The 24,898-nt window shown below is 36.8% G+C and overlaps 1 long non-coding RNA gene and 2 pseudogenes across 1 annotated transcript; all 3 read right to left on the reverse strand.

Moving 5' to 3' along the window:
- Nucleotides 1–4,640: 4,640 nt before the first annotated feature.
- On the reverse strand, nt 4,641–8,058 carry LOC131409132 (olfactory receptor 2D3-like; annotated as a pseudogene).
- A 3,212-nt stretch (nt 8,059–11,270) lies between these two features.
- Nucleotides 11,271–20,333, reverse strand: LOC131408799 (uncharacterized). Its single transcript, XR_009220815.1, has 3 exons — nt 20,075–20,333; nt 16,104–16,224; nt 11,271–11,678 (listed from the first exon to the last, which is right to left on the reverse strand). It is a non-coding gene; the product is annotated as an uncharacterized LOC131408799 (long non-coding RNA).
- A 1,373-nt stretch (nt 20,334–21,706) lies between these two features.
- Nucleotides 21,707–23,040, reverse strand: LOC131408793 (olfactory receptor 2D3-like; annotated as a pseudogene).
- Nucleotides 23,041–24,898: the final 1,858 nt, after the last annotated feature.

Raw genomic sequence — 24,898 nt, forward strand, 5'->3', positions numbered from 1 at the left:
GTGGATGTGTATTTGTGCTGCAAAAGGAGACGAGAACATATACCTTCCTTTTCTAGTAGTTAAAATATTCTGTTCTCCTACCATTTGTTTATAAGTCTGGAAATATTGAAACAAAAGCTGTGAGTTGTTTTGAAGATTCAAAATAACATGGTTCATCTGAGTGGCACTATTTTAGGGAATATTGCTTTTTGTGGAAATTTGCTAACACTTGCCCCTTTTCTTTCAAAAATAAAACAGCACTGTTTCATCTGTGACACTAAAAGAAGTTATTCTTAAGAAAATAATAAAATTAAGAACACTAGAAATAGACAAAAACCAACTAAATTCTCCTTACCCAGAGATGACTTCTATACATATTTCGATATGTTTCCTTCCGTTATTAATGCAGGCATGTATTTTACTGAGTTGATAAGTGCATGTAATATAGAGATTTTTTTCACTTATTAATATATAGTGAATGTTTTCCTGTATTATATGGCGGCTGTATAGAGCAGTGACAACGAGCCTGGGGTCAGTTGTCAGAGTACCAATGTTTGAATTCAATACTTACTTATATAACTGTGAGTATGTTACTTAACCTCTCTGTACCTAAGTCTGTACGTCTACAAACTGTAAATCGGCAGTAATGTTAAGACCTACTTCATAGCTGTTGTTGTGAGGATTAAATAAAAGTTAGTAAATATAAGCGTAAATATAAGTGTAGTAAATATAAGTACTTTAGAACAGCATCTGGCATATAATGAATACTTAATAAATCTTAACTCCCACATGAATAAATAACCTTGGAAATACTTTTACATGGTGACATAATATTAAATCACATGGATGCTTTGTAATAGAATTGGCCATTTCATCACCATTATGCATTTAATATTGGTGGTGGTGGTGGGTGGTGTGTTTGTGTAAAAACAGCAATCTTGATCTTTTGGGTGTGTGACTGATTTTTTCCCTTAGAATAAATTCTTATGAATGGAATTAGTAAAACCAAGGTCTAAATCTATTTACCATTCTTGATAGAAAAATACATGTTGATTTTTTAAAAATGCTAAACATTTTGCATTTTTACCAGCAACATGTATGTGTATTTAATCCACGACACCTTATTCCATGTTAAGTTTAACATATAGTCTTTACTAATTTATTAGGTATAACATTTAAATCTGTTATTTTAATTTTCATAAATTATTTTTTTTCTTATTGAGTTGTTGGAATCCTTACAGTTTAGGGATACCGATACTTTGTTGTATTTGTGATAGTAACTCTTTTTCCAGTTTGCTGTTTAACTTTTTATGTCTCTGCGGTAAAAATTTTTAGACTGAGAGGTGTTAAAATTATTTGCATAGTGAAATCCATCCATCTTTTCTGTTTTCTTTCAGTGATTTTACTAAAATTACTAAGATGTAATTTTCCCCTCTCTCTTTAGGTAACAATTTATATATTTTATTTTTTCTTAATCATTTCATAATTTACATTTAACCTTTAATGTAAATTTCTAATTTATCTTGATATGGTGCCTTTTTAATTTTTTTCTAAGTTGTCACTTTCTTAGTAACATTTTAAAATAATTCTTCCCTTTTCCACTAATTTCTTCTATTTCTTTTACCACATATTATGTTCTCATAAATGCGGTTTTAAGCTACATTTCTTGGCTATCTCTTCAGTTCTAGCTTTGTTCTCTTCTTTACTCTTTCTGAAGATATTTGATTCTATCATCTACATATTAAAAACTTACTGGTAATTTGATTATGAATCTATTAAACTTATAAATTAATTTATAATTTGGGCATTTTTTGCAATACTCAGCTATGTCTTCCAGAACATGGTGTACTACCACACTTTCTGAACCCAGTCTCAATTCCTTTATTAAAATAACTATTTCACAACTTCAGTCTGAGCTGACAATTTTACCCCATATCTCACTTGGAACAGAAAGTGAAGTGTAGGATCAGAAGGGGAAGGGAAGCTGAAAAAGAGTAACCCCTATCTTCCCATCTTCAAGCCTCCCACCCGCCTGTCTGTATGTGCACATTCACATCCTGCTTTCCCCCTTTACAACTGTCTATCCAAGGCTGACCCCTCCACTAGTAATTTGGATCCCAATCTCATTCACCTACCAAAGATTTTGCTCCTGTAGCATCTCTTTAATCTCTTTCATCAGAATCTCTTTAATCATTTTCTTCCTCTCTTCTAGATCATAACCATAAGGATACAAAAATGCTCTGATTATCTCATCATAAAAATCCCTTTCCATGACTCCACTTCTCCTTCAGTTATTGACCTATTTTCTCAGCTTCTCTTCAGGGAAAGAAAAGTCTCAAAAGGTACATCTCTTGCCATTTTCTTCTCTGAAAGGCCTCATCTGTTTCCATGGACTTGTTCTTTGTTAAAGTCATCATTGATGTTTCAAATAAAGTGATCATTTCTGTACCCTCTTCCTTCAACCATTCAGCAACATTGATACCGTTGACCACTCCCTTCCTCTTGAAATTGTTTCTTCTCTTGGCTTCTAGAGACCACTCACTCTTAGTTTTCCTCCTTTCTCCCTTAACTCTCTTCACCTTATTGAATCCCCTTCTCTTTCTGAATTTGGAAGTTCCCCATAGTACTAACATGAACCTCTCTTCTCATTCAATAATTTCTTTCTGAGTAATTTCATCTAGTTGCATAGGTTTAAAAGCACCTGACTGCTTCCATAAACCACAGACTCACACATCGATTACCTACTCACTGTGTCCACTAGGAATTTCAAACCTAATCCAACACATAACTCTTGATTAGTCCTCCTGCTAATCTGTTCTTCCTTTATGATTTCTCATCCAGATTAATAGCATCATCATTCACACAATTGATCAAATGAAAAACTTAAATATAAACATTTTTGTAAGTAAGTCTTGTTGGCTTCATCTATACAATACATTCCAAATATGTGCATTTCTCTTCGTCTCCCCTCAAGTATCTTAGTCCAAGTCACCATAATCCCTTGCCTGCTGCTCTACAATAGCTTCCCACTAGGTCTTTCTCTTTTCGCTCTTGCCCCACTATAATCTATTTTCTCCGTAGTCTACAGATTGACCTTCATAAATACACAGTCATGCACCGCATAACGACATTTCAGTCAATGATAGACCACATATACAATGGTGGTTCCATGAGATTAGTACCATATAGCCTAGGTGTGTAGTAGGCTATACAATCTAGGTTTGTGTTAAGTACATTCTAGGATGTTTGGGCAACAACAAAATCACTTAACAATGCATTTCTCAGAACATATCCTTGTCGTTAAGTGGCACGTGACTGTAAATCAGATCATGTCATGTTTCAACAAGGATGTACATGATCTTGCCCTGCCTTTCAGTCCGTATTTGAAACTGTGCTCCCTTACACTCACTCTAGTCTAACTTCATTGACCTTCTTGCTGTCCATCACACAGTCCAAAATTGTTCCTGCTTTAGGATCAAGTAGTACCTATTCTCCTAGGCAGTGATGTTCTTCTGTCAAGTGTGCTTAGCTTGCTATGGTCCCATCTTAAAAATGTTAACTTCTCGAAGAGGTTACCAATCTAAGTGGCATACACTCAAACTGAAAGGCATTATCACACATTGTGTTTTATTATCTTCATTGCACTTATCATTATATGAAACTTTCTTATTTATACCTTAGTTTACTTGCTTACTCTCTGTCTCCACCTTCCAAGATGAAAGCTCCGTGAGACCATGAACTATGCTATGTGTGTGTCGTAGCGTCTTCTCAATAAAGTCTAGGAATATGTATAGCATAATCTCTACAATAACAGTATAAAAAGTTACATGCATGTGTATATTTTCACTGAAGAAATAGAGGAATATGCCATGTTCCTAGGTGAAAAGATTTAATATTTTTATTTAAATATGTTAACTTTTGCTAAATAATCTATAAATTTGATGTAATAACCATCAAAATTCTAATGACATTTTAAAAAGTGGATTTTGACAAGCTGAAAAGTAGAAAGCTTATTAACTATTAAGAAAATTGTAAAATAGGAGAAAAATAAAAGTTATGTCCTACCAGCTAAAGCTAGAGCAATTGAAATGCAGCAAAACAAGTGCAGTAATTGACAAATACACCAATATGCGTATTGAGATTTAATATATGTTATGGTAGAATTTGAAATCAATGAGGAAAGAATGACCTACTATGGTACTAGAACAAATGGCTAAATATTTAGAAAAATGGTACCATACTGAGGCAGGCCTGGTGGCGTAGTGGTTAAGTTTGCATGCTCCACTTTGGCAGCCTGGGGTTCATGGGTGTGGATCTCCGGCGCAGACCTGTGCACTGTTTATCAAGCCATGCTGTGGCTGCGTCCTATGTGTAAAGTAGAGGAAGATGGGCATGATATTACCTCAGGGCCAATCTTCCTCAGCAAAAAGAGGAGGAATGACAACAGATGTTAGCTCACGGCTAATCTTCCTCACCAAAAAAAAAAAAAAAAGAAAGAAAGAAAAGTAGCATACTAACTCACGTACATAAATTCTCGTAAAATAAATTGCAGATATTTTAAAGATCTAATGGTTAAAAACAAAGCCTGGTGTCAGGCTGCGTATGTCAGATTCATGTCCCACTTTTTCCCCAGCATTGACATGGGGCCTTATGACTGAGTTTCAGTGAATGGAATGTGAGCAGATGTGATATGCTCCTTCTAAGCTACAAAACCTTCCAGTGAACAACTTTTGATCTTCACCTTTATGGATAATGACATGCAGGATGATCTTGAAAGCCTCAAATAGCAGAGCTCTGTCAGCTTGGGTCCACACATTTGCCACTCCATCCCTCAACTAGAATTTAATGTAAGAAAAAAATAAACTTCTACCTGTCAAGCCGCTGAGATTTGAGATTTATCTGTTAAGAGTGGGGGTCAGCAAACACGTCCCCAGGGCCACATCTGAACTGCCTGTTTTTACAAATAAAGTTTTATTGTAACAGATTTATTTTTGTATCATCTGTGACTGTTTTCCTGCTACAGTGGCAGAGTTGAGTAGTTGTGATGGGGACAGTATGGCCTGCAAAGCCTAATATTTATTATCTGGCTCTTTATAGAAAAAGTCTGCCGATCCGTATGTTAGAGCAACTAGTGTTACTTTACGTAAAGGAAAACTAAAATTAGTACTAGAACATAACACAGGAGACTATTTTTATTACATTAGGGCTGAAGAAAGCCTGTCTTAGTAAAAAGTAAAATTTATGTACTTCCCCCAGCTTATTCTCTGCCTTCCTGCCTCTTACCCAAACCACACCTTTACCTGGTTCACTCTTTCATTCTTCAGTTTTCAACTTAAAAGTCACCTCCTCAGGAATGCATTCTGTATGCTTTCTAAAAGTCTGTAACTATGTGATTCCATTATTCTGCTGTTATGATTTTTGCTAAGGTCAATAATGACCAAACTGAAAAATTCAATAACCGTTTGTAGATACATAAACTCTGAGACGGTTGAGAAATCTTTCCTGGAAGGCCTCTCCTTTCCACTTCTGACACGCCTTTATTCAGCTTCTTCTGTTTCTCTGATTCTGAATGCTCCGGGCTTGACTGGTTACTCTTCATCCCCTTGAAATGTTGGTAACTCCAAGATTCTGTCTTGGATTCTTTCCTGCTGTCTTTCTCCAACAATACGTCTCATCCAGGTTTGCACTTCAGAATTACTTTGGGATATTTTTACAAAGCATATGTATTTCCTCCATCTTTGCCACCCTTGTGGCCTGCAGTAGGACCAGGCACTTGTGTTTTAATATAACTCTCTCAAGACTGTAGGGCGTACAATTGGTGTTCTGGCTTAAACCTTTGGCACACATCCTTGGGTGTGTCGAACTTTGCTTGAATTTATTTGCAGTAAACTTCTAAATCTATTTCTCCAGCCCACATCTCTCTCCTAAACTCCAGCTTTATTTATTTATTCAAATTGATGTTTCTTGAGCAACAGTAGTGACTAGGCACTTTATTAGAATTGATAATATAGAGATCAACAAGCAGTCACAGTCTTTACTGTCATGGAATTTACAGTCTAAAGGGGGGTGTCAGACATTAAGCAAATAATCATACAATTTGTTTATATAAAAACCATCTCTTTGCCTAAAAACCAGTGTACAATTTTTAGTTTGCTTAAGTATCACCGGGGCTTGTTACAAATGGAGATTCCTGAGATCGACTGTCCCACCCCATTCTGTACTGAGAAATATTTTCATAACAGCTCAGGGACCATTTCAAGTCATGATATACAAAACTGTGGTCTACATTACAAATGTCTTACCACCAAAGCATAAAACGGTGACTCAGCCCTCCTTTTCTTAACTTTATCCCCATTTTCCATCACTGTCCCATAAATTTCCCAATCTTCAACATTTTCAGAATTACATGCTGGGCAAATTCTTTAATATGAAATTCAAAACATTTATCAATCTAGACTATTGGTCTTACTTTTCAGCTTTATATCTCACTATTTTCCTAATGTTACACATACTTTTAGAAAAATTTTATCATTTGTTATTCCTTAAATGTGTTTTCTTTTAAATTTCAAAAGTGTTACATTTAGAACTTAAGACTGTGTTAGAAATAAACACCACGAAGATTTTACTTTTTATGTCTATATCCCCAGCTTCTAGAAATGTACCTAGGATATATTTTATATATATATATATATATATATATATATATATATATATATATATATAATGTTTTGAATATAATACATTTAAAATATATTTGATGAATGCACGCAGGAATGAAGGAAATGACTCCATTTGCCAGAAATGTATTCTCATATTTGCGATAGTTTTGTTTATTTTGTTCTTTGTTTATGTATAGTTGTATGTCTACTTGTTTTAATTTTCTTATTAGCTTGTATGGTCTTAGAGAGTAGAGACTATTTACTTACCTACCTTTCATTCTCTTCCTTCTTTCATTCATTCCTCCCTTCCTCCCTCCCTTCCTTCCTTTTGTTTTTCCCTTCCTTTTCTTTCTATATTTCTTTTCTTAGACCCCTTGTGTCTCTCAAGGTGCCTTGCTTTGAATAGGCAATTTGATGAATTTATCTGAGAAGAGGTATGGGAAAATAGCAGATGAAAAAAAAGTAGAGGAATGGGATGTAAATGGGAAACATTTACAAGAAAATCACTTCTCTCCACATCCCTGAAATTGTCATCATAACCAGAGATCCCCACCTTCAAAAAGTTTATTTTGCGGTCACTTTTGACTGCACCTTTGACATCCTTGTTCCTCAGACTATAAATGATGGGGTTCAGTACGGGTGTCATTGCTGAGTAGAACACAGAGATCATTTTATCCCTTTCATTCATTATCTTGGAGTTTGGCCTCATATAGGCAAATATTGCTGAGCCATAGAAGAGGATAACAACAATGAGATGGGAGCCACAGGTGGAGAAGGCTTTAAGCCTCCCTTCCCCAAACTGCATCTGGATCACAGTGGAGATAGTATTCCAGTAGGAGACAAGGACCAGGGAGACGGGAGCTAAGAGAATGACCACACCCATTGCAAAAATGGCCATTTTTGTGCTGTAGGTATCTGTGAAGCCAGCTTCAGGAGGGCAGGAGTTTCACAAAAAAAAAAAATCCTCCACTGGCCCAGGACCCTATGGCCAGCTGGACACATACCCCATGTGTCATGAAGGTGGAGTAGTGCAGGAGCTTGCAACCAGCCACGTACCGGTCATAGGACATTACCGCCAGCAGTGCACACTCTGTACACCCAACCAGAAGGAAGACAGCTATCTGTGTTGAGCATCCGGCAAAGGAAATGGTTTTCCTCTTTACCAGGAAGTGGGCTAGCACCTGGGGACTGTGGTAGTGGAAAAACAGAGATCAGCAAAAGACAAGTTTCTCAGGAAAAAGTACATGGGTGTGTGGTGTCTGGAGTCTGTGTGAATGAGCACAATGATAAACAGATTTCCCAGCACGGTCAGCAGGTAGATGGTCAGAAAAAGGAAGAAGAGCAGAGCTTGTGTCTGTGGATCCCGTGAAAGACCCAGGAAGACAAATTCAGTCACATGGGTTTGGTTTTCTTCTCCCATGAGTATTTATTGCTGTTTATAGGTCAGCACCAAGAAAAGAAACACATAGTGGTCAGTTATAGAAAAAATCTGAGTAGCTTAGGTGTTATTAGTAAAACCGGGCTATTGATTTCTATCTCTTAACAGCTTCCATGTGTCAGAAGACAGAGTTCTCTCTTTGCTCAGTAGTGCTGACAATTGAAAGCCATTTCTGATTTTCTCTCTCCTTGAATCTTTTAGCAGCACCAGAGGAGCAGAATCATCCTGAATATACTACGTGACCAAACCTTGACTCAACTACGTACAGTCTCGAGAGGACTCGAGTCCTGCTCACAGTGCAGCCTTCCTGTTATGTAGGTTTGGGAAGCAAACAAATTGATGTTGCTTAGATTTTCAAGTTAGATTTTTATGCTGCAAACTGTCTTATAATGTTTATGAAGGCTGATTTTTTTCATTTTACTATTTACAAAATAGTCATAAAAAAGCACTCTGAACAAGGAATGGGAAATTAAGGGATGATGTAGTAGTCTGTGATCCTGGCCCTTAAACAGATTCTTCTGCTATTTGTTTTCAAGGTGAAGAAGGTGCTGAGGAACACCAGCGAAGTTAGCTGCCTCATTGGTCATCCCGCACTCAGTAGCATCCTTTAAATATGCCCTCATCTGTCCTCCACACTGTTTTCTCTCTCCTTGCCAAGGCCCTGTGGCCACAATAATACTAATTATCATGTGTTGGGCACTCCCTTGGTGCCAGGCATTATTAATAGTTTCTTTACATTTACTTTTTATTTTAAATCCTCTTATTCAAGTCCGTATGAGGTAGTTATTATTACCCCAAGTATACAGATGATGAAACCAAGACTCAGAGAAATTTTCAAACTAGTTCCCCTAAGCCTCCTCACTCCTTCTGTATCCTGCAATCCTTTTTCTGTCTTACTCAAAAACTGGTTGTAGAGAAGGTTAAACTTTCTTTGTCTATTCCCCACACCCACTCTTTGAAGACAAACCCACAGATCTTCTCCATTTTAAGGGTTTTAGAGCTACACCACCATGGCAGAACTATCTGTAGGAATAAAAATAACTGTCAGGCATATTTAAGAGATATTTTCAAACATTTTGGAGGGTTTTACCTGAATGACAATAGAAGGAATTAAAGGAACAAATATTGAGAAAAATGATCTAGATTATTTGCAAATAATTTGATGGCGTAACATAAAAACAATCAAAAAGAGCCAATTCAAGCCTGTGGTAACTGGTAAGAAATGTGGTCTGGTACTAGATGAGTAACTGAACATTCTTGTATTATACACCAAAAATAACCAAGCAGCAATTTTAGTAAAAAAAAAATTCCTTCACAATGGCTAAACTTCACCAAATGTACACTTAGGAAGCATTCAAGACCTACGTGAAAAAACTATGAAACATGATACCTGAAAAAATGAATAGACACACTGCTTTTATGAGTAGAACAACGTAGTCTTATAAAGATATGATTTCATCCGAATTAATCCATAAATTCACTGTGATTCCAGTCAAGCTCACAGAAGATTTTTATAAGAAAATTTAATACGCTTATTCTACATTTTATCTAGTTGAGTAATTTTATGATAGAAAAAATGATGTGTGGAAAAGAAAAATGAGGGAGTAGAGAAAACATATCCTACCAAATATGAAATATATAGTAAATTTCTCTCCCTTATTAATATAGTGTATACTGAGCAGGCATAGAACATTTGGCTGATAAATATAGAACTGAGGCAGGTCCCAGTATGTATGAAAATTTAATATATGACAAACATGTCATCTTAAATAAGTATATTACTTTGCAAAAGATACGAGACAATTGTTCATCACTTTAGAACATTATTATATGCGTATATACATGTATATTTATACATACATATAGTCTAAGTGTAAACAATAATTAATCCCAAATGCATTAATGATCTAATTTTTAAGAATATTTAAGTTTTCTTTGAAATTAAGTAGCATCTATATATCCAATCCGAGGGTGATAGAAGCTTTCCTAAACATGCACTTGCACCCACAAAATCATAAATAAAAATCCTAACAAACTTGACAATTTAAAAAATCAGACATCTATGTAGTGGATACCATTATAAACAAAATTAAAAAAATAAAATAAGTCTGAGAAAATACTTGCAAGAAAATTTAACAGAACTTTAAAATTATTTGTAATACATAAAGACCTCTTAAAAATCAATAATAAAAGACATATAGTCCATTTAAAAAATGAAAAAAGGATTTAAATATCCTATTCACAAAAAGAGGTAAAACTGAACAATAAATATGAAAGAAAAACATGCACATTAAAACAACAAATAAGATATCATATTTTGCCTTTTAGGTAAAATTTAAAAGGATGTAACATCCAAGTTTGGTGACATAGCAAGATGAATCTGTGACAGGTTATTAAATGTAAAGCAAACCATCAGACTTTATATGTGATATATCATTTTAACCCTGTAAGTGGAGTGTGAATGGGTGTGTGTGTTTGTGTACACATGTGTATTTGTGGTATGCGTGTATTTCCACAGGCATTTCTCCTGCAGTGAGAGTCCACAGATCACGACTGCTGTCAGTTGTAAGAAGACAGCATAGTTCATTGATTGGCAGTGAGGGTTCTGCAGCTAAACTGCAGGGTTTGAATCCTGGCTTTTCTAGATGATGTATCACCAACAGCAAATTACATAGCTTTTTCCATGCCTAGCTTTCCTCATCTGTGAAATGGTGATATAAGTAATACATATCTTATCGCATTTATGTAAACGTCAAATAAAATATAAACTATTTAAAGAATATAGGACAGTAAACAAGGCTAGCTCATAATATTATATAACATCAATTATAAGAATGGGATCATGACCCAGATGTAACCGCAAGATTAGGAACACAGGTGTTGAGGGCAAAGTGTGGGAACACATGGCTGCTGTGTCTGATTGAAGAAGATGCTTATTCTCATTATTTTTACCCTTTCATTCTTTGCTCTTTGCTCATCCTTTGGGACTGGAACTGTGTTGCTAGCAAAATTCAATGTCAAGGTCAAGTGCGATAGGGGATAACGAGAGGTTTCTAAGTCTATGGAATGAAGGGCAAAGACAAGCACTGGTTTGATTTAATCATGTTATTCTTTTTTCAAAACTCTTTTATTATAGAAAGTTTCAAACATATACAAATGTAAAGAGAATAGATCAATATAATCACAAGTACCTAACAATAAGATTCAAATGTATTAATTTTGATCAGTTGATCATTTAATTTATTAGAGTTTGAGTGTAACAACAAAATATACTTAAAACTATTGAAATACTCCTTTATTATTTAAAATCTAAAAGAGAAATTATTGTCATGTAAGTTTGAAATTAGAACCTAGCCTTCCCCCAAAGTTAAAACATAAAACAATCAAATAACTATATGTAAGGATTCTTAGGAAAGCTACTGTGCTGTATTAGATGAGTTTGTATACATGGTTTGTAGATCCACAGAAAATAATCTGTTAATGGTGACTACCCCCAGGAAGTGGGATTCCAGTGGGAGCAGGGCAAGTGGCTGAGGGAAGACTTTCACTTTTTAATGTTTCTCTGTATTCTTTGACTTATTGTACAATGTAGCCCGCAGTTTCTAAGTAAAAAAGAAAATAGAAAATTATTTCAAATAAATAAATATTTAAAATGAAAGCAGGAAGGAATTACAATGATAATACAACACAGATAAAACAAATTATAGCAATGAAAATGAGATTTGAATAGTGAAAAAAAGAGAAATATAAATCATTGGATCAGAATAGAAATTAGAATGTAAATCATTGGATCAGAATAGAAATTAGAATGTAAATCATTGGATCAGAATAGAAATTAGAATCAGTAAAGGCTGTATTATATATAATCTATATATATCTATTTATATATATATCTATTTATAGATATATATATACAATGGAATATTATTCAGCCTTAAAAAAGGAAGGAAATCTTGCCATTTGCAACAACATGAATGAACCTGATGGACATCATACTAAGTGAAAATAGCCAGAAGCAGAAAGACAAATACTGTATGGTCTCACTTATATATACAATCTAAAAAAGTTGAACTCATAGAAGCAGAGAGTAGAATGGTGGTTACCAGGGACTGGGGGTTAGGGAAAATTTTGGTAAAAAGGAACAAAATTTCAATTATGCAGGATGAATAAGTTCTGGAGATCTAATGTACAGCATGGTGACTATAGTTAATAATACTGCATTGTATACTTGAAATTTGCTAGGTTAGTAGATCTCAATTATTCTAACCAAAAAAAAAAAAAATAACTATGTGAGATGATGGATATGTTAATTAGCTTGATTGTGGTAATCATTTCACAGTGTATACTTATATCAAAACATCACATTGTATACCTTAAATATATGCAACTTTTATTTGTCAATTATACCTCAGTAAAGCTGGAAAAGAAATCTCTACACATACACAAAATTTGAAGGTAAAAAGCAACATGGAAAAATAACTATTACATATGTAGAAGATCAAGGATTAATATCCTTAACATAGAAAGTCTGATGATAAATTTATAAGAAAATAAATTATAACTATTACAAGAGAAAAGTATAAATGTGAATTGACAATTCATAATAAGTAAATTTTAATCTCAGTAAAATTAAACACTGACAAATAAAATTAGATGACTTTTTTGATAATCAGATTGGCATGATTTTTAAAAATTTATAATATTCAATGGAAATGAGATTCTTATTTTGTTGGACAAATAAATTATTAAAACCTGCATGAGGGATAACTTGTCAATATAGAAAATGCATTAAATGAGCAATGTACTTTGATAAAGTAAATTCAAACTTATTTTATCACAAACAAATGTAATAATATTTTGTCAAAAAATAATATGGGCAAAATGAATCTGTGAGGATGTTTATTAAAATATTAATTATAAGCATAAAGCTTTGGAAAAAGACAAATATTCTTAAATATAGAACATCTGTCAGGGTGGGGAAAAATCCCCTTTCTCCCCTTCTTGTGTTCTTATTTGTAAACTAATAGTAAAGGAGACACAAGACCAGATTAACAGGAGAAAAACCCAGTTTAATATGTATGTGTTGTAGAGCATAAAGAAATGATGCTCGGAGAGTGAACAAAGTAGGCGGTGTACATATCTTTTACACAAACAAACAATGAATTTGTAAAGAATTGACAGGATAAAGAAACCTAGGTTTGGGGTACATAATTAGCAAGGAATTGAAGCAGAGTTTAGGCTTGAGGTAGTAAATTAGCAAGGTTTGTTTATTCAGGTTTCTCAGCCCCGAATTCCCTAGCTCTGGTGATAAGGATGTATGGGAGAACAATTTCATATGGGAGATTTATTTCCTGCTTTCAGGGGAACAGAGATAGGAGGGTCAGAATGCCCTCTTTGCTTCTCAAGTAACTTTAATTCTAAATAATTAATATGCTATTGTTGGGTACTTTGCCGTGCCCTTCCCTGGGCCCCAGCACATCCAAATGATGAAATACTATGCAGCCACTGAAAAAGTGTAAAATTATTTTATGACATCAAAAATGTTTGCAAAATATTTAAGATAGAAAAGTAGATTATAAAAATGTTTTACACTATAATTCTCATTTTAAAATTTGTCTCTCCAAGGTGTGTGTGTGTGTGTATTTTTCTGAGTGACGGGACTATAAGTGACTTTTGCTTTTCATCTTTGTGTGATTTTGCAGTTTCTAAATACTCTACAACAAAAACAAGTTGTTTTGTAATCAGAAAATTAATAATAATCTTTCACTTGACCCTTTGTAATCTAGCACCTGCTTACTTCTTCCCTCTCATCTCTTGCCTCTTCCTACCCTCCAGCTTTATATTCTAGAATATTATAAATATCCTTTCTCAAAGCTGCTATTCATTGAGAGGTACTGCATTAAACGCTTTAGGGTCGTTATTTTATTTAATCTTTAGAATGACCTTACTCTATGGCAATATCATCTATCCATTTTATGTAAATGACGAAACCGAACCTTAAGATAGTGAAGTAAAGAGCTGGATCCAAGCTCCATGCTCTGAACCACCTCACATACTGCCTCTTTTTCAAAACCTAATAACGTCAAAATAACAATTAATGGGATAGAGCAGAGCAAGAAAGAAATCAAGCAGACCTCCATTTTGCTGTACACTGAAATGAACACTAATTGCCTTTCTTGAAACTTATTATCTTTTTGTTTTCTCTGTTTTTCTTAACTTTGCTTTCATCTCTTTAATTTCATTATTAGGTATTCTCAATATTTTTTTACTTTAAAGAGAAAAAGGCCATAGAATTTACGATAGCCAAGAGATGGAAGCAATCCAAGCATCCATCGATAGATGAATGGTTACACAAAATGTGGCCTATACATAAAATGGAATATTATTCAGCCTTTAAAAAGAAGGAAATCCTGTCACAGGCTATAACATGAATACACCTTGAGGACATTATGCTAAGTGAAATAAGCCAGTCACGAAAGGACAAATACTGTATGATTCCACTTATATGAGATATCTGCAGTGGTCAAACTCATAGAAACAAAGTAAAAAAGTAGTTGCCAGAGGTTGGGAAGAGGGAGAAATGAGGAGTTGTCCAATGAGTATCGAGTTTCACTTTTGCAAGATGACAAAGTTCTAGAGATCTGTTACACAACAATGTGAATGTGGTTAACACTACTGAATCGTACACTTAAAAATGGTTAAGACAGTAATTTTTATGTTATTTGATTTTTCACTACAATTTAAAGAAATTACATTTTCCTCGGGGGGGAAACAAGTGAGAAAAGCAGCACAACCTTCCTTGATTATACCATTCCTTGTTGTCTATTGTCTAACTTGTGTTTATGCTTTTATTACTAAGTTTATCAAGTACATTTTCAGCATTTGCTACTTCTACTTTTTGTATACCATTGACTCTCCAAATCCTTTTAATCTCATTTTTATTTCCATGACTGTACGGAAACCAAAGACACTCTTTTATCCAAGCAATGGCCTTTTCTCATCCTGTATCCTCTTTAGTCTCTATGGCATTTGGCATAATTTAACCATAAGTATTCCTTGAAACCTCTCCTTTCTGTGATTGTAGGACACTGTATCTCACTGTTTTTCTTCTGGTGTTCTACTGCATCTTCATCACATTCTCTAAACCTCATCCCCAAGTTGTTACTTCTGATTTCTTCCAATTTTCTACATTCCATGTGGGAAAACATCACCAAAAATGCAAATGACACTACCACAAATTTGTGAGTCCTCATCTCAACTTCATACCATTCTCATAATTCTTTTCAAGTTCTTTGAGTGGTCTGTTTTCTGCCAACTACACATCATAAATTTTCACCTCTTCCCTAACCTTTTATCCTAGACTTCAGTCTAAAAAAGAATCTGCAGTTCTCCTAAACTTCACAAGAGCATTCTGGTCCCTCTGACTTTAACCACTCCTTAATTGAGTCAGCTTTAATGTAATCACTTTCTTAAATTCTTTACTCAGTCTACAAGGTAGAGTTGAAAATTATTTTCATAATGTCCGGGAAAAGATTTGCACATCTTTTCGTGAAGTTGTTACATCGTCTTTTAAGTATTTGATTACATGTTTATCTCCCTGGACTGAGTTGTTTCTTCAAGATAGTAAAACATATATCACTTATCTCTATTATCTGTGTATCAGTATCACCTGACACACACACACACACATATATATATATATATATAGTAGGGGTTTCAAAATGAGTTGAATGAGTGAATAAATGGACTCATGCCAACATTCCACACCAACACATTAGCACACCAAAACATTCACTCTCGAGAGAGACATGTGAGAAGAAGGGGCTATGTTGGCTGTTGAGATGTTGAACTCTGACCCAGGTTGGGGAAGATCTTGGCTTAGAAAATCCCAGGAGTGATCACCAGGTTAAAGAGAGTGAATGAACTGACTGTCAGCCACATCCACATGATAAAGGGTGAGATCAATGTGGCAAGAGACAAAATACCAGGATCCATATACGCCTGCACACACAGATGAGCATACTCACACAGCCTTGTGTGGCCATCCAGGGGTGTCTGACTGCAAGAAGATCCTGCTTGTATACCCTGGGGCGGGAGGTTTAGGTTCCATCCAGGTCCGGGCTACTCCCAATGTCCAAACCTAGGTGGCTAAAAGGAATGGGGAAGGAATCTCTGAAATGAGAGCGTGGAGACAGCAAAGGGCAGAGGAGAGACTGGCAGATTAGCTTTTGGTGTGAAAGGAGAGGCAGTGGGTGTCCAGAGTCCTTGCAGTCACTCTAGTATCCCTGGTCTACAGCTTAAGCCTCCCCAGAGGATTTATAGAAGGCTATTACTCAGGAGGAGCAGCAAAAAAGAACACACATTCCCTCTAGAAGCCAGATGGAAAGGAGAGAGGAGCAGGAGAATCAAAGGCAAAGCCTATACAATGAACAGAATCAAGACTTCAGACTCCCTAAGAGAATTAATCCCCCTAGTCACCCTACCCACTCTCACCTGGAAGACTGGCATGAGACAAACACAGGACTGTGGGGTCAGTGGTGAAGAGATAAGTTAATGATTAGAGGAAGGTGTGGTTTCTGCAGTCTGATAATCCATATCCTAATAGGCAACCTCCACTGCAGTTTACCAAATATTCTGAAGGTTGGAACATCATCTGGGCTATGAGTTTTATTCTATCCCAAGCCAAGGAACACCATTTTATTAAAATCCCAAATTCACCAAGGAACCAGTCTGCAGGATTTTTCTGGAAGGAGGTCTTTAAGCCTGAGGTCTTAAGAGCTATTTATAATCATGGCATTAGCTGGAGTAATCAGCACTGCCAAATTTTGAAACCTTTGTACAATGAGAGATACTCTGGGGCATTTTTCACTGTAATCACAAACTGAAATGCCTGAATCTCATCTGATGTCAGGTACTATACCACTGTTTCTCAAACCAGTCCAAAGACCTCTGGGATCTCCAAGTTCTCTGTCAGCATGTTTTGAAATAGCGGTTTCAATACTATGGTAACATAAAAGGTAGCTGATCTAAGTAGATTCTGCATCATCTGGATGATGCCCCCAAAGTAAGACCTGCCGGGGGATTTCAGAACCGTTGTCTGCAATTGTACTCAAAATGCTTTAATTGTCTTCTGCTGATGGGGGAGGGGAAACAAGCGATAATCTACAGGTCCATGATGCAGTTTAAGATGTCAAGACTGTTTAAATGAAGGCTTTATTTTAGCTAGTCAAATACAGAATAGTTGTGTGAGAACTAAACTAGCATATAACACAGGGCCGTGAAAAGAAATCCAGAAGAGAATTCCTAATTTCCCCACCAACTTCCTCCCTTTTTGAGTTTCCCCATCATCCACCTCATTGCTGAGGTCAAAGGTTTGTAGGGATATTTCATTCCTCTCTTTTTTCATTTTATCCATCTTATCTACCCACTTGTATTACCACCTCCTCTTCCTCTGCATTGCTACAACCCTAGTAAAGACCATCCTCTCTCCCCTGGGCTACTCCAACAGAGCTCAATCTTACTGACTGCTTTTCCTGCTTTCATGTGAGTCTACTAACAATCCATTCTCCATTCAACACTAAAGTGACCTTTTAAAAGCGTAATATCAGGATGGCTTTCTATTGAACATAAAATAAAATCAATCACCTTTTCAAGACTTCCAAGGTTGTAATGGGTGGAATTGTCTCACTCAAAAAGATGTGTCCACTTGGAACATCAGAACATAACCTTATTTGGAATAAAGGTCTTTGCAGATGTAATTAAGGGAAATCTCAAGATGAGATCATCTTGGATTAGGGAGGGCCTTTAATCCAATGACAGATGTCCTTTTAAGAAAAGAGGAAGACACAGAGACAGAGGGAAGAAGGCCATGTGAAGACAGAGGTAGAGATTGTGATGCTGGCCCTGATATCAGTTCTCCTACATTAAACCCAACACACGTGGGGTTAAAACCAAAGGCAGTCATCCTCTTTCCCTGCTTCTCTAAGTTACATTCGTATGTAAATATCGGTTTTTTGAACCTTTGTATCACTGAACTTCACTAGGCAGATAGAAGTTACAAATTGTTAAAAACCCAGGTGGCCTCAAGCTGGAGTCACGCTGAAATTTTGGCTAATTACCAGTTCTTGAGGTTTGTTACAGGGAAACTGATATCCAGAAAATATGAATAAGCTAAAGCTTCTCAGACCTCAACTCCTTGGCTTCTTGGCACCAGAATCCACAATCCACCATGGAGATGGTTGAAGGACGCCCACCTGCGATTACCTTATCTTGCCATCTTCCTCCCTGCCAATAGCCTCGTGAGGCCAAATGCAGGCTGATGGGAAACCAATGACCACAGCGTCCCCCTCCCTACAAGCAGCCACATTCCTCACAACCTTTAAAGCCCCTTGCCTTCCATCTTTCGGGGAGATGGGACAAATTTGAGAGTTCTCATCTCCTGCTGATGTCACCTGAAATAAAAACTCTTTCCTTGCCATAAGCCTGGCATTCCAGTTTTTATTTGGCTCTTCTTGTGTGGTGGGTAAAGAACCTGGGTATGTATCCAGTAACAATCGGAATGATGCTGCCACAAGCCAAGGAACACCAAAAGCTGGAAGAGGCGAGGAAGGCACCTCCCTTGGAAACTTCTGAGGGACCAGAGTTGGCAGATATTTTGATTTCAGACTTCTGGCCTCCAGACATGTGAGAGAATAAATTTCTGTTGTTTTAAGCCAACAAGTTTGTGATGAGTTGTTATGGCAGCCCTGGGAAACTAATATAAAGGCCTTGCCGATCTGGCTTCTGTTCTGTGATCTCATTCATTGCCACTCTCCCTGTCACTCATCAGCCTTCAATCACTCTGACCTTTCTCTGTCCTGATCTCAAAAAACTTCCTCCCCTCCAAGCCATTTAGACTGTCTGTTCTCTCTGCCTGGACCTCCTTCTCCAAAATCTTTCCTTAGTTGGTTCTTTCTTCTCAACCTTCTGGTCACAGCACGAATGTTAAATTCTCTAAGATATAAGATGTCCTTTAACATCACCTTCTCAGAAAGGCCTTTCCTGACCGTCTGTTTAAAATTGTAACCCATACTTCCTTGCTTTTCTGTTCTTATAGTACTTATTACCATCACGCATATTGGTGTGTTTTACTTATTTGTTCGTTTACTTTTATCACCCTCTTCTAAAACGTAAGTTCCATGGGGATAGGAATTTTGAACTCATTCATTGCTATATATTTTGTACCTAGAAGAATCCTCAATAAATATTTAGTTAATAAATGAATTAGATAGTCATTGAATAAATGAACTTAAGTAAAGTATGCTATTGAAATCAATGTTGTATGGGTAGATTTAATACAAAAGTAGCAATCACACAACCAGTGGCATAAATGAAAGAAAATTTATTTCCTTTAAAAACTGAAAAGCTATTTGCTCTAGAAAACATGTGTAGTTCCCAGAATGTGGTGACTTCAGGGCTTGTTAGTTTCTCACATGCTGTTATTCATCTAGCTGCTACTGCACAGTCATTGATAGTCTGGCATCCAGTCAGAGGCTGGTGTTTCCATTTAAAAATATATGTCAGTATCTGGGTTTTCTTAGCCTGTTGACTCCACCAGTTTCCTATTGAGGTTAATTATATATTTTTATATAAATCAAAGTGTTCCATGGCCACTTTTGCAGTGATCATTCCAATTATGTGATGTGACTTATCTTATACCTAATGGCAAACAAAGAAGTGGTAATGTGAGCTTTCGAATGGTCATGAGGCAGCAGCACGTCTAAAAGTAGTTACTGTCATTTATAACACAGCTCCTCAAAGAATCTGTAGTGCAGGACTAGCTTTTTTTTTCCTTGTACAGGTGCATGATAGTCCACATAATTTGACAATACACGTCACGTGCACACAGTGAATCTAGTATTGCTATACATTTACTCTCCCATGCAGAGTCATTCTATACACAATGCATTCAGTTTAGCAAGGACATTATCACATAAAATGAACAGCATTGGATACTCACAACAGGCCATGGACACTGGGGCTGGAGCAGCCAGAAGTCAATGTAGCAAGCTTGACTTTCATCAGAACTCATTTTCTGGCTCATGCCATCCTTCATCCATAATCACTTTGTTTGTAGATGCCTTAAGAGAAGGTCATGAAATGAGAGTAGAATTCCAGGTTGAAACTGCTCCCAGTAAAAGATAAAGTGCTCCCGTGTTCTTTGTGAAAGAAGAGTTTGGCTATGGGTAGCAATACTACTCTTATATGACAAAATCCCCACAAACAGCTCCATGGTATATGAGGTGGGATCAGTCAGGGGATATGAGTAAGTCTGGTAAATGAAGTACAAAGAAATGGAATATATGTTTATGTCATGGGATTTATGCCTGGAGAGATGGAGGACCACGGGGGGAAACAGGCAGGACAGTGATGGTTCCCAGCTATGTTTTCAAGGCTCACAGGCTCTGCAATCAGGAATGGGAATTGGTAGTGTTCCTACATACCAATAAAGTGCTGGGTCAATTGCACTTAATACCTGGAGTTAGACTTTTAGTTGAGGGTGTGTGAGGGGCAAAAGTGGATTTTCTTCCAAGGGAGGAGCAGTGTACATGCTGAATATCGGTGAGAAGCTACAGGTAGGTCACCAGTGGGCTTCTGCTGTAACATAGGGCTATAGTAGAAGTTAGGAAAGACTAAAGGGACCATTTCATCCCACAGAACCATCTCTGTCTTCTGGGATTGCTTCTCATATGTCAGCTATTCTGTTTCACTTCCCAGAAAGGAGAACTTAATGTACTGGCACAGTCAAGCCTGCAGAAGAGGGGAGAGCATGTCTGAGGGGGGAACAGTTGTGGAATATTGGTGCCACAGGGGTTTCTGACCGGTCAGTTCTAATGTAGGCTAGTTGCTTTTCAATTCCAGTTCCCTCAGGTTGGCACTTGTCCTTAGATGGATCAGTGTGTGACATATGGAAGATGTTTGCTGGAATGTGAGATCCCACACATTATTGTCTATGCCAGCAGCTCTCCCACATGCAGTTGAATTGGCTATAGTAGTATTTTGGGACTTCACCTCAAAAACACAAAATCAAAGAAACAAAAAAAGCCCAAAAACCAAGATTCCTTACCAGAGCTTCAAAATAGAAAAAAAATCATTGATATTTTCTCACAGGAAATTGTAGATTCTAGCATATTGACATCCAATAGAATTCCATGATCTGTGGATGGTTCTAGATGATGTTGGCATGGAATGAGGCTGTTAAGCAGCTGTGGAATTCAGAATCAAAAGGAAATATCTCTGGGTGAAAATGAATTAGTAAACCAATAACTCAGTATAAATGAAGATCCTGTTCAATACAGTAAAATATTTATATAATGTAATATATAAATTTAATTTATATTATGATACATAATATAATGGCAAAAAGCTCTTATGAGGCAAGCAGGCTGCAATCACAGAGAATAAGCTTGAGCAAGATGCAGTAGACAAATTAGAAAATATCCTAGATGTACAAGGGTACCTGTATGACCCTTACTGATGTATCAGTCTAGAAATAGTTCAGAGAGAAAGTGTTAAAGATGTTGAAACACTTTGGAATGGTCTCATCCCCACAACGTTATATAGATATAAATATCACTGCATCTGAGAGGTTCTATCTTCCAAATACTTTCCTAAAGGCCTCCTTCACATCCTTGTTCCTTAGGCTGTAAATGAATGGGTTCCTCATGGATGTTATAACTGAGTAGAACATGGAAATCACTTTATCCCCCTCATTCATTTTTTTTTGGAATTTGGACACATGTAGGTAAATATTGTTGAGCCATAGAAGAAGACAACAACAATGAGATGAGAACCACAGGTAGAAAAGACTTTGAGCCTCCTCTCCCCTGACCGTATCTGAATCACAATGGAGATAATATTCCAGTAGGAGAAAAGGATGATGGAGAGAGGACCAAGGAGGATTACCACACCCATTGCAGAGATGGCCATCTCAGTTTGTAGGTTTCTTCTAGAGACAACTTCAAGAGTGCAGGAGGTTTGCAAAAATAATGATTAATTATGCTCTGTGGTATGAGAGACATAAAGTAAATGTTGTGTCTACTAGAGACACAAATTCTCCACTGGCCCAAGATCCTATGGCCAGCTGAGCGCAAAGTCTGTGGGCCATGAGGGTGGAGTAGTGAAGGGGCTTACAGACAGGCACATGGTGGTCAGAGGATATCACCACTAGGAGGGAACTCTCTGTACATCCAGCTACTAGGAACACAATCATCTGAATGGAGCACCCAGCAAAGGAAATGGTCTTTCTCATTACCAGCAAATGGAGTAGCATCTGGGGATCGATGGTTTAGAGAAGCAGAGATCAGTAAATGACAAGTTTTTAAAGAAGAAGTACGTTGGTGTATGAAGTTGAGAGTCAACATGAATTAGCACTACTATGATGAGCAGATTCCCAAATACAGTCAGCAGGCAGATGGTGAGAAATATCACAAACAGCAGGATCTGGGTCTACTGATCTGAAGAAAGCCCAAGCAAGATGAATTCAGTCAAATAGGTTTGGTTTTCTGTGCCCATTCAGGTTTATTCCTGTCTACACATTAGCATAAATAGAGCAATCAAAAGTTGACTATAATGAAGCACCAAATCCTGAAGGTGAAGATCTCACTGGAAGAACAAATATTTGATTAAAAAATATATATTGCAAACATTTAAGACACTTGATTTTCTAAGATTTCCGTCCCTATGTTCTTACTGAAGCTGTCTGAAAAAGGATGCTAACATGTTATATGGATTTGAAAAAATATAGAATTCTGCCTTTAGTAGAAAGACTAGCGTTTTCTTTTTTCTGGTTTACTTTTTAGTCAGCAGACTTTCACTTTCATTTCGTCAAGGAGCAGAACCAATAATTAACTTTTCCTTTGTGTTATCAAGGGACCCTTTATCATCCTTCCAAGCAGGAAGGGAATTTTAAAAGACCACTTTAGATCGTGGTATAATCCAAGTCCTGGTCCTTTGCTAAATTCTTCCCTGGATCTGAGAATCAAGACCTGATAGCAGTGCTCAAGAGTAGGTCATGATGGGACCTCATCATCACAGAGCCAAGATCGTTGAGACGAGGCCAGATTTAGGCAGCACCACACACTGTGGAAGCAGGGAGGGCCCCTCATGGAGACTGAAGGCAGCTGCAATAGTTGTCTGCATAGCTGCAGTGTCTTATCTGGCACAACAGTGTTTGAGCTCATTCATGCTACCATTTGTATCAGAATATTCAGTCAGTTGGATAGGTGCATCAATAGGAAATCAGGCAATGGTCAAATGCTTTGAAGCCAGGCGTGAAACACTCTTCAAAGTCTATGCATTACTGTACATCAGGAAGAGGCAAGGAATAACATGGCTGAATCCAAGCTAATGAGGAAGGAGATTAGAAAGAGTTAAGGAGGAGAACACGTCCTGGGCAAACTGCTGGGACACAAGGTTGGAGTCTGATATCCCTGGGAAGGATTGAAGTACTAGTCCTAGAACTGCCTGTTAGAAAGGAGATGTCAGAGCTGAAAGTCAGCCCCCCTAGCAGAGCCATCTTGAGATACAGGGAAGTCAAAGACTACAAACATATAAGGATTTGTTTTCATACATCAGACCCTAGATCCAGCTGGCAGTATAGGAAAAATGTGATCAGATCAGTTGTGGTTGGACCACTGGCTCGTGAGCCACCAAGTATGACTTGATTTCACGGTCAGTGGGTGACAGTGAAATTTCTACTCATGAATTTTCATCCAGATGGAAATGAAATGGGTCCAACCTGAACCTACAGTAGGGTTCATTAGCCTTGAAGGACCAGGAAGGCAGAGTCAGGGAATACTTTGAGGGATTGGCAAAATCGAAAGAAAAACATATTTCCTTTAGCTACAGTGTAAGGAGAAGATACAAGAGGATCACTGATGAAGTCTGCAACCTCAATAGCCAAAATAAATCTTCCTTAAGTCAGTGATTCTGAAAGTGTAGGGCCGGCCCCTGGCTTAGCGGTTAAGTGCGCACACTCCGCTGCTGGCGGACCTGGTTCGGATCGTGGGCGTGCACCGACACACTGCCTCTCCGGCCATGCTGAGGCCGCGACCCATATACAGCAACTAGTAGGAAATGCAGCTATTACATACTACTATGTACTGTGGCTTTGGGGGAAAAAATAAATAAAATTATAAAACACAGAAGCCTGATCTCATGCAAACTCCGCATTTAAAAAAAAAAAAAGAAGAAAGTGTGATTTATAACACATTAGTGAATAATCAAACAGATTTAGTGGGTTGCCACTAGTACTTATTAAAACTGAAATATAAAACAAAATACTATCTCTTGTATAAGTATAGTCAGAAAACATTTGTTTCAATTTTATTTTTGTATGTGTTGTGTGTGTGTGTGTATTGTGTGTACTGGGTTACAGTGTAAACTGTGTGTTCATTATTAACGGTCATTATCAATATCTTGAAAAAGAATACTGATATAAGTAAAATGTTCCTAAGGACATCAATAAAATAATGCACTACTGAACTCATTTTCCAATAATTTTTGATAAGTGCATTTTTTTCACTGCTTTATCATGGTAAACTTACATGTAATGAACTGTGCATATGTCATGTGTACAATTTGATGAGTTTTGACATATATGTATATAAGAATAAGCTTTTTAAGGTTCTTAGTAATTTATTCATGATCATTTGTTTACAAGCCTGTCTCCCTGACATGGTTCTACATTTCTGCAGAGTAGTAATCCTAACTCACTCCATATGTCTGCATCACTCAGCATATAGAAAATTTACAAGAAATGTTCACTGACTGACAGAGTTAA

This window comes from Diceros bicornis, chromosome 7, assembly GCF_020826845.1.
Source record: "Diceros bicornis minor isolate mBicDic1 chromosome 7, mDicBic1.mat.cur, whole genome shotgun sequence".
NCBI classification, from domain to species: domain Eukaryota; kingdom Metazoa; phylum Chordata; class Mammalia; order Perissodactyla; family Rhinocerotidae; genus Diceros; species Diceros bicornis.